We start from the raw sequence: 14,988 nt of genomic DNA, 5'->3' as shown, positions 1-14,988 counted from the left end.
TAAATGGTACAGCGGACTCCATAGAGGTAATGACGCCAAATCTTGAGGGCGAACACAATGGCTCCCAGCTCCAAATCATGCGTCGGGTAGTTCGCCTTGTGAGGCTTCAGCTGCCTCGAAGCGTAGGCGATGACATTCCCTCTCTGCATCAAGACCGTGCCCAAACCCGAAATAGACGCGTCGCAGTACAAAACAAAATCCTCTACGCCCTCTGGCAGGGCTAAGATCGGCGACTCGCACAATCTCTGTCTCAGTGTCTCAAACGCGGCCTGCTGCTCAGGCCCCCAGCGAAAGACTACGGCCTTCTTTGTCAGCCGCGTCAAGGGTACGACTATCTTTGAGAAATCCTGGATGAATCTCCGATAGTAGCCGGCTAATCCAAGGAAACTCCGAATCTCGAATGGAGACTTCAGAACCTCCCATCTCATCACGGCCTCTACCTTGGCCGGGTCGACCAGGATGTCGTTCTGGTTGACAAGGTGCCCAAGAAATTGCACCTCATGCAACCAGAACTCACACTTGGAGAACTTGGCGTACAAGCTCTCCCTCCTCAGAGTATCCAAAACCTCTCGCAGATGCTCCGCATGTTGCTCCTGCGTCTTGGAGTAAACCAAGATATCATCAATAAATACTATCACGGACCGATCCAGCATCAGTCTACATATGCGGTTCATGAGATCCATGAACGCGGCAGGAGCATTGGTGAGCCCGAAGGGCATCACCACGAACTCATAATGGCCATAACGAGTCCGAAACGCAGTCTTCTGTACATCCTCCTCTCTGACCCTCATCTGATGGTAACCCGAGCGCAAATCAATCTTGGAAAACCAAGATGCTCCCTGAAGCTGGTCAAAGAGGTCGTCAATCCTCGGGAGTGGGTAACGGTTCTTCACCATTACCTTGTTCAGCTCCCGGTAGTCTATGCACATGCGATGTGACCCGTCCTTCTTCTTGACAAACAAAATCGGGGCTCCTCAAGACGAACTACTCGGCCTGATAAATCCTTTGTCTAGCAACTCCTGCAGCTGCGTAGACAACTCCTGCATCTCGGGAGGAGCCAACCGATACGGTGCCTTGGCAATTGGAGCCGCACCAGGGACTAGGTCGATCCAAAACTCCACCTGTCGCTCCGGAGGTATTCCAGGAAGCTCCTCTGGGAACACATCTGCGTAGTCTCGCACCACTGGAACATCGCTCACCGTCGCCTTACCCGCCTCCCGGGTATCCATAACATTGGTGACATACCCAGCACAACCCTGCTGAAGGTATAGCCTAGCCCTTGCTGCTGAGCACACGGTGGGTCCACGCTGTGGTCTGTTGCTGCGGATCACCAACTCTCCCCCACCTGGGGTCCTAACTCGCACTAACTGTTGTGCACAATCTATCACCGCCCCATTAGGGCTCAACCAGTCCATGCCGATAATAACCTTGTTCCCCCGCAAAGGTATGGGAACCAAATCTACCAGGTAACACTCCTCGAATAACCTTAGCACACAATCTCAGAAAACTGTTGATGCTCGCATTGATCGATCATCGGCAATCTCTACCTCCAAAGGGCAATCCAACATGCCCGAAGACTCAGAAAACCTCTTACTGAGCGCAAGAGAAACAAATGATCGAGTGGCACCTGAATCAAACAACACCTGAACCGGAATACCATTCACATGGAACGATCCCGTCACCACATCGGGTGCGGCGCGTGCCTCCTCGGTAGTCAACTGGAAAGCCCGGCTCCTCACCACTGGAGCCTCTGCCTTACCCTGTCGGCCATCAGTAATCCGCAGGGTCGCTGGAGCTGGCGCCTTCACTGGCGCTGCTGCTGTCAACTGGGGGCAATTGGCCTTCTTGTGGCCCCTCTGGTTGCATTGGAAACACAACAACTCAGATGTCTGAATAGTGGGTGCAGGGGCGGTACAATCCCTGCTGAAGTGCCCCGTCTTGCTGCACTTGTAGCAGCCCGATGATCCCAACCTGCATGCTACCTCATGTGACTTGCCTCATTTCCTGTAGCGGCCTCGGCCCTGCTGGCCTTTTGGCCCAGCGTCTGATCCCTTGGGCTTCTTCCCCGAAGCCCCAGTCGTCTGTCCCTCCTCTACCTTCCTCTTCCGGATATGCTCCAGATCAATCTCCCTCTCCCTTGCCCTGGAAATCATGGAATCCAGGGTAGGGCAAGCTGAAAAACTAACAAGCTCCCGAATGTCAGCTCGTAGCATGTCATGGTAGCGGGTCCTCCTCATATCCTCATCTCCCGCATACTGGGGCACCAGTAACGCCCTCTCCCGGAACTTGGCGGTGATCTCCGCCACAGTCTCCGTAGTCTGTCGCATATCCAAAAACTCCCTGGCCAGGTGCTGAAGCTCCACAGCTGGCACGAACTCACTCCTGAACCGGGTCACAAATTCCGGCCATGTCATAGCCTCAACAGCCGAGGCTCCCAGAGAGTCACCAACCAACTCCCACCAATCCCTGGCCCTGTCTCTCAAGCACCCTGCTGCATATCTCACCTTCGACCCCTTGGGGCAGAAGCTGGTCAACTGTGCAGACTCCATATCTGTAATCCACCGTCTGGCCACAATGGGGTCCTTCGCCCCATGGAAATCCGGCGCACCACTGCCCCTGAAGTCCTTAAAGGACAGTGTGCGTGATCCCGACTGGCTGGTCGCCATGTCGCTCCTGAACGCCCGGAGGCGATCCTCCATCAGCTCGACAATCCCTTCCTTGATCAACCCAAAGATGACCGGGGTCGCATCAAGGATGCCTCTAGTGATCTCAGACGCGATGAACTCGCGTAGCCTCTCATCCACTGGTTCGGAACCTGAGCCCGAACCCGATCCCTCTCCTAAACTGCCAACCGCTAGCCTCGAACGTAGTACCCCCATTCCGCAATACATAATGACAACTGTCAGTGATACTGATACATCTAGAGGGATCACACCCATCACAAGTTCCCTGGTCTTGCCTCAGCCTTCCTCGATTCAAGTACGGATCCTTTGCTTTCAGTAGTACGGGCCCATACTACCTTCCACATCTATCCGTACTTTCCTCAAGAACCGCCTCGAGTCCACCAAGTCCCTTCTACTACTACTGATCTCTGCTACTCTCATCCTAGGCTTGCCCTAGGGAAATCTCTGACTTTACCCAAACCAGTCCTCAGCTGCTGAAGGCCTCCTCGTAATGCCAATTAGTCATCACCTGAATACCATCACATGTAACGAAGCTCAGATAATCCTTCAAGTAAAAGACTCGTCCCTACAACGGTTAGACTCAGACAAGAGCTGCGCAATAGGGCCAAATCCAGCACTCTAAGATTATTCAACCATGATCACATGTGACATGACGTATCCACCTAATGGCTAACTCCCATCACTCAGAGTCCGAAAAAGCACAAAGCAAGCAGCATTCGGACGCAGGAAACTACTCAAACAAACCTGTCCTCATAACGAGAAACTGTACTAGCATACAATGTTAAGCTCATACTATCAGGCATAACCTAAACAGGCTATCCTACTACTGTCTACTCAATACTAGCATGCAATTCTCATAAAGCTCAAACACATATAACAGGCATATAAGGCATCGTTCCTAGATCCTTAGTCCTATTCTAGCATGTTGTTCTACTGAAGCTGATAAACATAACATAAACTTGTATGGGTACTTTGGGGAATACTTACTTGAGCTCGGCCGGTCGCTCACATCACACACTTCTCCCTTTCTCAAAACTCTTTTAACTTGTGTTTTAGAAAACCATTTTCTTGTAAAAAGCTTTTAATCCCTCGATTTGAGTCCAGACACCCCCGAGGGTGTGTCCGAATCCGTCAAACCAGGGCTCTGATACCAACTTGTAACATCCCAAATTTCAAGACCAAAAAATTCATTTTAATTAACTGATTATAAAAACATTCATAAGAAAACTACGTAGCAATATATCATTTTGTGAATCAATGTATCATGTCTGAAAACCCAAAACATATAATAACAACATGTCAGAGTACAATCCCAGAATATCTCAAATGTGGAAAATCAATGCGTGTGTGTATGATGTGCTGCTACCGCGCCAGCTCCTTCCCCTTCGCTGAAGAGGTACCTGAAACCAAAACTGTAAACTGTAAGCACGAAGCTTAGTGAGTTCCCCCATCGTACCGCATACCATACGGTCACATACATACATATACTGTCAGGCATATCTGGGTGCCCGACCCACCCCTTCGGTCCTCTCGACCGGATACTGCCTAGCATATCTGGGTGCTGGCCTCCCCTTCGGTGCTCTCGACCGGATACTGCCTAGCATACCTGGGTGCTGGCCTCCCCTTCGGTCCTCTCGACCGGATACTGGAGACTATTTCACCCCACTACTACTACCACATAACATGTAACACGTAATCATATTCTATCTAGCATGACCGGGTGTGACTACCCCCTTCGGCCCTATCGACTGGAATTCTCGGGGACTATCTCCCCTACTGCTAACATCATATCATACTAGCACATAACATAACAGGTAGTAGCAAACCTAGATGAATATCACAAAGACAATCATCTATCATACAACTCCTACTGGTGGGCCGGCATTGTGGCCGTAGACCCACCGCTACTGGAAGGTAACTCACCTCGTACGAGTAGCTGCTGATAACCTGCTCGGGAAATCTCTGTCTGCGGCTGCTCCGGAAATCCTCTGAGTATAATCCCCACAAAACACTCAGTCAGAATCTGATATCTACTTTTAGGGTAAACTGACTGTTTTACCCCTGACCAAGTCCAAGTCAAGGCCAAAGTCAACTTCCAGTTGACTTGACTCGCCGAGTTGGTCCGCCAAGTCGTCGCGTCCTTATCCTTTTAACTGACCTCATCCACGACTCTACTCGTCGAGTTTAGAAATGACTCGACGAGTTCCCCTTTTATGCGAACATCGAATGAACCTTCATCCGACTCGCCGAGTTGTATGAACAACTCGTCGAGTTCATCCTCATCCTATGAACCAGTCCTGTATTCCACTCGCCGAGTTGTATGAACAACTCGTCGAGTTCATCACCAAGAGTTGGGATATTGCCTTGGACTCGCCGAATCTGTTCTAGCACTCGTCGAGTCCTATGAACTCCATGTCTCCCAACACGTCAAAACACCTATGGGACTCCATCTTCCAACAACTGACCATCGCAGAAGGGTTTAAGATGGCTGAAAACGCACCGACTCGCCGAGTCCCAAGAACGACTCGCCGAGTCCAACCTTGACCATTTCTATACAGTCGATCTAAATGGGATTTAACACACCAAAACCAAAGATCTGGCCTCCTAATGTCCATTTTATACGTAAAGTTCCAAACTTGATGCACATGCATGGGTTTTTAGCTCAAAAGTTCGTAGAAGGTGCTCTACAATGTGCATGGGGCTCTCATGGCCATAAAGTTGCCTTTATGCCATGAAACCCCTCCAATGGCTCAGATCTGGAAGTAGAACCCCATGAATCACCTTACAAATCCGAAAATGGCTTAAGAAGCCCTAAATGCACCATGACTCTAGGCCCTAAAGATGAACAACCAAAAAGGAAGACCAAAACAGGGGGCATTTACCTTGCTTGAGCTGAAGATGAAGTAAGATCTCTGGATCTACAAGTCCCAACTCGAAATCCCAATCTTCCTCTTTCCTTCCAAGCTTCACAAACCAACCAAGAGCACCAAAATGTCCTTAACACACACACAAACGGCTAGGGTTTCGATATCCAGCTCTAAGGGAGTGCTAGGGACAAGGGAGGCTGAGTTAAGGTGTTTATTTAGGGTGGAAACCCTCAGATTTAGGGTTTTACTCGCACAGCGCCAACTCGCCGAGTCCGTCTTCCGACTCGTCGAGTAGGTCACTTAAGATGTCTGCGGATCTCGACTCTACTCGACGAGTGGGTCCTCCGACTCGTCGAGTCCCTGTTAAAAACATAAAAATGCTTGAATTAAATGCGTACCACGAATTGGGTGCTACAGGTATATAATCGTTTAGCAATTAAACAAAAAAAATTCCGTTGTTTCAAAAGCTTTAAATTATCTCTTTGCAAATAAATTGTTTCATCCCTAGACCTAGTCAACTCCTTCTCCTTCTGCTTAATCCACATACGCCTCTCCTCACTCTTCGATGATACCCTGCTGATTTGATCAGTTAGGTTAGAGTTTGTGACGCGAGTTTGAGTTAAACTACAACTTATACTTGAAAACTTAGATTTTAATCCATTTAGTTCCTTTTCATAGTTTGTGATGGGAATTTGTAGAGAAACAAGAACACATTGTACCTTCTTGATCAACTCATCGCATTCGTTGATCTGCTCACTGACAGGTTTCGCTGCAAAACACATGTCTTTTCGCTCCTTCGCTTCATCCAGTCCCCCATCAGTGGTATAGCCTCTCATTTGTGACACCCCAGAAGTCACCATTAGACACTTTCCAGCAACGTCCTCTTCTTTCACCAACAAAGCCCTGCCATGAGTAGGCTTCCTCACTTCTTCATCTTCTGAATTAGTGGATCAAACTTCAACACCTCCAAACTCATCATCAACAATATTTCCATGTACAATAAGAACATTCATAGTGTTATTAGATCCAGCTTTCTTCTTCTTGATTTCTTCCAATCGTCGTGTGAGGTTTGCTTCCTCGTCTTCATCTTCATTCTCTTCTGACATCTTTCTCAGCATATAATCTTTGGCGAAGTGATTTTTGCCTCCACAGTAGTGACAATTAAAGCCCGAGTCACCTCCAAGTTTTGCTTCCTTCTTTGGTTCTTCGGTCTGAGAAACACTCTTCGGTTCTTCCTTTGCTTTCTCGGCACTATAGCTACCTTTCCAGTTTCGATTCTTATTTGTTAGGAACCTTCTTTTGATGAACTTCTTGGGATTTGACACCATCAAAGCATAATCTTCACTTGTTAGATCATATTCAGAAAGATCCAAATCTTCCTCTTCTTCAGCAAGATTCTTTCCTTTGGAGATTAGGGCCAAGGAACCCATGCCAGAAACCACATTCGTTTCTTTAGTCACGGCACTCTCATGTAACTTTAATATTCCCACCAGTTTTGCTAGAGAGTAATTCTTGAATTGCTCATGAGCCTTCACAGTAGACACCACAACCATCCATTCGGGTCTAAGGCCATTCAACAATGTCACCTTCTGTTCAATGACTTTCCTTTCAATCTCATGCTTTATCATCTTACTAAGGAGATGATTAAAGTGATCGAAGGCTTGAATAAGCTTCTCTTCTGGCTTCTGCTTGAAGTCACCAAATTCTGAGAGCAACAATGTTTGGATTGAATGTTCAACATCTCCATCCGTAAAATACAATTCCTTCAATCTGTTCCATATTTCTTTTGCCGTTGTGCATGAGCTTACTAACCGAAACGTGTCTGATTGTAAAGCAAACCTAATCATTCTTAAATCTTTGATGTTGCACTGAAACTTTTCCTTCTCATCTTGGGGAATGTCTTTCACATCACTGACAAGTTGATTGTACTCCTTTTGAGTTTTAACAATTCTTGAAGATTTTGAGTGAGCGAATGGACCTACAGTAATTGCCTCCCAGATCAAGTATCCATTGTCTTCTGAGCCAATCACGTAGTATTCAAAGTGATGCGTCCAGACCTCATAATCCTGAGTGTACAATATAGGAATCCTTGTCGTCGATCCTATGCTGTTGGAGATATTGATTGGGTTAGACTGAGAATCATCCACAGACATGACGATGTTTGTTCAAAAACCTGCTTAAGATCAGATTTGTAAATTAACGTTAGGGTAAGATCGAATATTTAAAGAACTACGTCAATAGTAAATGACGGCTCTAACAATATCAATCAAAGCGGAAAACCCTAAGATCTTCTTCAACAGAAGAGATGTGTATGAATTACACAGTCTCTTGCTCTGATACCAATTGATGAGTTGAAAAACTCTTAGATCTTCAACAGGCTAAACAATAAAAGCAAACAAACACAATGAACACGATATAGAATCAAGTAATGCTTAATCAAAAGTAGTCACGCCTCAGCAGAGCTCGATTAAGAACTTCCAATGTAGAGGCGAGCTAGGGTTTGTAGTACAATGATCAGAATAATAATTAAAGCCCACTGACAAAGGATGCATGCATGCACCTTCAATACTAAACCCTAATAAAACAAACACGGTTGGACAGGCCCAAACCGGATAACAAAACTGGGCTAAGGACCGAGCCCAAGGACGCAACACTATTAGACCCAACAACATTAGTATAGGTATGATTAAAGGGGGGGGGGGGACTTTGTCATAACCTAAGCCCTTGAACTGATTTTGTTTGAATTTCAGATTAGTTTCTATCATTGATGCAACTACTTCACTTGACACATCAAATTTTCTATAAGTAAAATCTGCGTTTTCAAATTTGTTTTTCAATGTGTCAAGCTCAACAGTTACCTCAGCGAGTTGTTCAGTTACATATCTATAATGTGTACTCCTAATACTATACTCTTCCTGAAGCTTTCTAAAGTCCTTGGTTTTTGTTTCTAATTCAGCCTTCAGGGGTTTCTGTCCTTTTCTAAGTTGATACCTTTCATATCTCAAGTCCTCGTTCTCTCTCCGTAATAATTCTATATGCTCAAGAAGATTGCTAACTTTATTAATGCAAGTTTGAGAACAACAGGACTGACTTACCTCATTCTTTTCAGGTTCTGAAGTGGAGGATACCATGAAAGCAAACTGGAACTCCATCATTTCTTCTTCAGGATCAACTTCAGCTTCTTCCATAGGAGTATCATTGATTTGAGCCAAGTGAGCATTTTCAGGTCCTGAAATATTCAGTGCCTGAATCTGGTCCTCCTAGTCAAAGGACTTAGCAACCACTGCTAAGTTAGCAGTCTCACTGTTGACGACAACATTTCCGCGACCATTTCCCACTGGAACCATTGTTCGATCACTTTTTACTCTTCTATCTGGTTTGAGACACTCACGAGCAAAATGACCCGACTCGTTGCAGTTGTAGCAGCGTAACTTTCCCTTGTTAAACCCTACTTTCTTATCCGCATTCATTCCCCAGTTATTCTTTCCTGTTTTTGTAGCAAATTGCTTAGCCCTGAACACAGCCATAGCAATTTGCTAAGTGATGTCCATTTCCTCCACATCCTCTGGATGAATTTGATCTAGGTCAGCAAATGTAAGTTGAGATGGGAGCTCTCCAGCTACAAAAGCATTGTAGCAATTGACGAGTCCAGTAGCAAGAGCTAAGTTCTCATCAGTTTCTTTGGAATGAGGAACTGGAGCCATAGCAGGTGTACTTGAGGAGGAAACAGCTCGAGGAACAACGAAAGATTGACTTTGTTGATGAGAAACAGATGCTAGAGCAACATATGGTGTAACTGATGCAGTGATAAATGTTTGATTCTGAGGCTGTTGAACAACACAAGCTTGACTTGATGAAGAGATATAGGATGAAAAAGCATTATTTGAGGAAATTCCAAGATTCGTAGTTGAGTAGGAATTCACATGGTTCATCTCTCGTTGCTTGTCATCAAAATAACATGCTTTGATGATTGCCATTATTTCAGCAAAACTAAGATGATTTAGATCTTTTGTCTTTTTTATAACAGCCACATTCATGTCCCACGAATTTGGAAGTGAATTCAACAATTTCTTGTTTATCTCTGACCTAGTCAAGTAAATCCCAGTTGTACGCATCTCACTAGTAAGCGCAGTAAATCGCTGCAACTGAGCTTCCAGTGATTCTCCAATGACATAATTGAACATGCTGAACTTTTGCCTTAACATATCCTGACGGCTTTCCTTCATATATTCATTTCCCTCGTAAACCTCTATCAAAGCTTCCCACAGTGCTTTGGCTGAAGTGTATTTTCTGAAGCCTTGTGCAATATCGGGAGATAGAGCCATAGTCAAGGTAGCCAGTGCTCTTTCTTGTTCTTCAATCTTTTTGAAATCCTCATCGGTGTAATCAGTGTATGGTCTGTCAATTACTTGTCCAGCTGGAAGATTCGTAGTTATTCTGATTGGTCCTTTTAGGATGCTTCTCCAAACCTTGAAATCTTTCATTTTGATGTATTTTTCGATTCTGTATTTCCATTCTGGGAACCCTTCTGCAGATAACAGTCAGGAATACGAGTGGTTGTTCCCATAATGGAATCCAGTTCATGATGTATTGCTGAGTTTTGTGAGTCCATTTTGTTTGAAGATTTTGGATTTTCAGAAATGAACAGATCGAAAACTTAACAGAAAAATTGCTTAAAATTAAGAGGATTAAGCTGCTAAGTGGTTTGCGGCCGCACACTCAGCCGTACACACTTACAGCCGTACACACACTATCAACTGCACACACTCTCAACGACACACACATTCAACTGCACACACTCTCAACCGCACACTCAGCCGCACACCTTCAAACTGTCAACCGCACACCTTCAACCTTCAATCGCACACCTTCAACCTTCAGTTGCACACCTTCAACGGAGCTCAACCGCACACTCACAAAAATCCAAGTTGACACTGATCAAGCTCTGATACCAATTATAAGTCACTATTTCTTTAGATCCAAATCAGTGATCAATAGATATTGCAATAAATCAAAGTGTAGGAGTACAAGAATGAATCAAATCAAGCATGCACACATTTATATCATATAAATGTCAAATACACCTTGAAAAACACACAGATACATCACCCTATTACAGACACAGACACCTGCTATTTATACTATACCCGGCAGCACATGAGAGTACAACGAACACGCATGTGCGGCCGCACACCGCCATACAAAAGATACAAATCACCATAACTACCCCAAGACCCAAACAAGACCTTTACAAGATAGATGCCTAGCCCAAACCACTATATTATGACCTATCAGTCATCAAAAGCCCTGAAGAGAAGAAGCTACTAGACGACGTGGAGGAAACTTTCAAGACGCTATAGAAGGTTAGGATGAAGCTGAACCTAAGCAAGTGCACCTTCGGTGTAGAGGAAGGACAATTCCTAGGATACTACATCACTAGGAAAAGGTTACAACCAAGCCTGGTCAAAGTCAAAGAATTCATGGAAGCGCCATCTTCAAGCAACCTACGACACGCCCAGGGACTGAACGGGAAGTTAACAGCATTGAGCCAATTCATTTCTAAGTTAGTAGAGAAAGCTTTGCCTCTCTTTCGCACCCTTAAGTGGTGTATCGAAAAAAGCAACTTCTAGTGGACGGCAGTAGCAGAAGCAGCGCTTGAGCAACTCAAAGAAGCCTTGCGCGAGCTACCCACGCTGGCTAGCCCTGTCCCAGGTGAAACACTGCAAGTATACCTCTCAGCCTCAGAAGAGGCGATATCTTCGGTCCTGGTCATGGAAAAGGAAGGTAGGCAGGTGCCAGTCTACTACGTCAGCCGTGCATTATAGGGCCCTGAGATCAACTATCTGATCCTCTAAAAGGTAGTGCTCGCGCTCGTCTACGTAGCAAGGCGTCTGAGGCGCTACTTTCAAGAACACCAGATAGAGGTGCTAACCATCCATCCGATCAAACAAATACTTCTTAAACTTGAGACGTATGGCCGGCTGGCAAAATGGGCAATCGAACTAGGCGAACACGACATCAACTACCGGCTGTGCACCATCATCATATTCCACAGCATTAGCATGAACAGACAAGCGAGATTCATTTTGTAGACTCCATGCAGGAACAAACACATGGGAACCAAGATCACCCCATAAGCTCCCTCATGAGGAGGGGTCTGGTATGGTTCAGCACCCCCGAACCTCTAGAGGGAGAAAAACAAGAAGAAGATTGGGGAATAGGTTGAAAAGGAACTACGGGCTACTCGATCGCCCCTTCATCCCCCTCGGACTGTTGAATGTCGTCATAAGGGATCACAACAACTTCCTCCAGCATCGAAGATATCGAGGTCAACAGACAGGTAAAGTTACATTTCGATTGAACTCGCCACCCAATATTGAAAGCACCGGTGGAGGCCTCACCTATAGCCAAGACAAATTTTCTCTTGGCAATCACCCGGCGAGCGTCAGAGATAATATCGTCCTTACTGTCGTCAATCACCTCTGTGTGACCAGAAGGGGTGGGGAAGGAAGGAACTACAGTCGAGATCGGCTGGGCGGCTAAAGGAGACTCTTCAGCAGACACCGACGAGACCTAGAAGAAAGAATGGAAGATGGGAAAAGATGGCATAAAAGAGGAGACATTTTGTAACCTTATAAAGAATGGGAAAGGGCAGGATATTTAAAATCCATGACGTAATGATGTAACTGCTGCCATAATGGCCAGTCACGTCAGCGTAAAAACCGAAGCGACAGTTGAACCAGTAACTGATGCGTGTACTGAGAATTTGAGTTAAGAACATCATAGCTAGCCTAGCAACGCTACGACTACTGGAATAGGGGACTTGATGACGTGCCCTATCGAGCACGAAGGAGTCACGCCCGATCATGACCGGGAACGATCCAAGACGCAGCATGCCCGACCGGCTAAACCCAACAAAATCCAGCGCCTGCTAGCGCCCCTAAGAGCAAGGCGCTCCCGAAGAAAGGATCGGCCCCGCTTGGGTCGCCTTTCGCTCCAGGAGAAATACAACCTTAAGGAGACAAGGCAGATGCTCAGAGCACTACTGCCGCAACCAAGCATTAGCTGTGACAGATTCAGGAGGACGATCCACCAATCAGCATCCCCGATCCTGTCGGGTCTGAGGCCCTTGTCCCGTACGGACTACCAGGGGAGTTCAGTATAAAAGGATATCCTCGATGCCTTGGAAAGTAAGTGATTCACTCCCAGTTTATTCTCCACTTAACCCTAAAGAATACCCACTGACTTGAACGTCGAAGCGGTTTCCCGGGAGCTCCTCCTGGAGAACGGCTGACGGCTTCTTTTCTTACTGTGACCCCGCAGGTTCACCCGAATCGCTCGACTCGGAGAACGTAGAGTTGGGAACGAGGTCACATCAGGTACAATTTTTGTGGAATTTGATAGGGATGTGATGAATTTTAAAATAAATGATGATGATATTCCAACTGATAATCTTTATGTTTATTTTTTGGATACCAACAGTACTTTGTCTGGGGACTGTTGTCACTTTTCTAATCATTTTGTGTAAGAAGTAATTAGATAGAAGTTTTAGTTTTGGAGCATCAAAAGAGCTGGCAGAAAAAGTCAAGCTTGGGGATGAGGAGATGACTTCTGCTTAGGGGACCATAAAAATAAAAAGATTCATAATTTTGAAGAAAAGGTCATTTGATAAAAATCAGTAGTTTTTCCAGTCTACTACATAACTACCAAGTCTAAAAATTCTACCATATCTGAAGGGATCTGATGTTAAGGAAAAAGAAGGTGTGTTGATATAGAGTCCCATTGATACTAGTTAATAATCTGGTTGGACAAAGTCGAGCTAACGACTTTAAAAGGGAGGCTTTCTAGGAGGCAACCCGCGTATTTTTTACTTTCCATTTCAATAAAAGTCTGCGGTGGCTCCAAACAAGCTTGGGGAAATTAGAGGATCTTCTGAATTGCTGAAGTTAAGATTGTTCGTTAGAATCCTCGTCAAAATCAAAATTTCTACAAACATATCAGAAACATTCTTTCCATGCTACAAACTTTTATCTATTTGATTGAGTTGTCCACTTTCCTCTCTGAGCATTGAGGACAATGTTTAATTTTAAGCTTGGGGATGTGTTAGTCAAAAATTTTCATTTTTGTTAAAAAAAATATTTTTTCAGTTAATTTTTCTACATATTAGTTACTTTTTGCATTGCGTATAAAAAATCAAAAAAGTCCAAAAAATATATTTTCTGATTTTCTGCATTGTAAATTAAAAAAAAAACAAATTTTTTTTTAGTTCATTTTCTGTATAAAAAATAAAAAGAATTTGAAAAAATAAAAAATAGAAAAGTTACAGGATATGATGAAATTCATTTCATTCGATAGCTCTATAAAGATGGAAAATAAAAGTCTGAAAACGACAAGTTCGATAGTGGTAAGTGTAGCAACAATTTCTATAACTAGGGGATTGTAAGTCATAGTAGCCTATGAGGTCCAATGTAAAAATAAAATAAATCGTATATAGAAACATTGCGTCAGCAAAAATAAAACATGTTTAGAATTAATTTCCTGAAAATTTTAAGTAAGAACTTGGCTCAACAAGTCTTGATTCCACAGAGCTCAGACCTATTTGTTGACATGTTTACCCTTTGGGATCACCGAGAGTTTTATATCATATTCACACAACCAACAAAAATGAAGAAATGAGAAAAATATCATATACGAGCTCATCACGGGTACTAAATGTCAAATCTGATACCTAAACAAGTCTCAAGCACTTAATCGAAGAATTCTCTAGAAATACTTGAAGACGATTGATTAAAAAAATCGAGATTCAATCATGTCATACGTCGCCTCCAAGTCAAATTTGGTGCACGAGAAGAACTGTTTGATATGGTATATGATGCTCTTGAAAAAGTGAAAGCATAGGAGCTCGGACCCCTTCGAGAGGGTTGACTTCTTTGGCGAAAGCTGATTTGCCGTGATGAGGTCGCAAAGGTTGGTTCAGGTCTGGTATTTATGGTAAAGTTAAAAGGAAATGAAGTTCTAAAATATGCTATTTTTTTGAACAAGATAAATTAAGGTATAAAGTTTAAATAGAATTTATGGTTCGTTTATCGATTTACACGGTTGAGTGTCTTTCTGACCTTGGAGATCTGGGATGCATGGATGGTATTGAAATTGATGTTAGGTAGTGTAACGCCCATGTTTCTTGCTAGGAATTAACAATATGATGTAATTGTAACGGTCAACAATATATGAAGTAAATACAAAGAATTATTTGAGTATTATGTGTTTTACGTGTAGTTGTATGCAGTATACGTGCTTAAAGCGATATAATAAAATAAGAAATAAAATACACATCTTAAATAGAATAATAATTAGGTCGAATAACCTTAATTAAATTCACAGTAGTCGTGATGAGGATTCTTGTGATATGAGGAACGCTCAAAACGGGCTTAGAACGA

Source organism: Lactuca virosa, chromosome 3 (assembly GCF_052849685.1).
Source record: "Lactuca virosa cultivar CGN04683 chromosome 3, Lactuca_virosa_CGN04683_v6, whole genome shotgun sequence".
Taxonomy (NCBI): domain Eukaryota; kingdom Viridiplantae; phylum Streptophyta; class Magnoliopsida; order Asterales; family Asteraceae; genus Lactuca; species Lactuca virosa.
The sequence above is the reverse complement of the archived record's forward strand: the minus strand, read 5'-3'. Positions refer to the sequence as shown.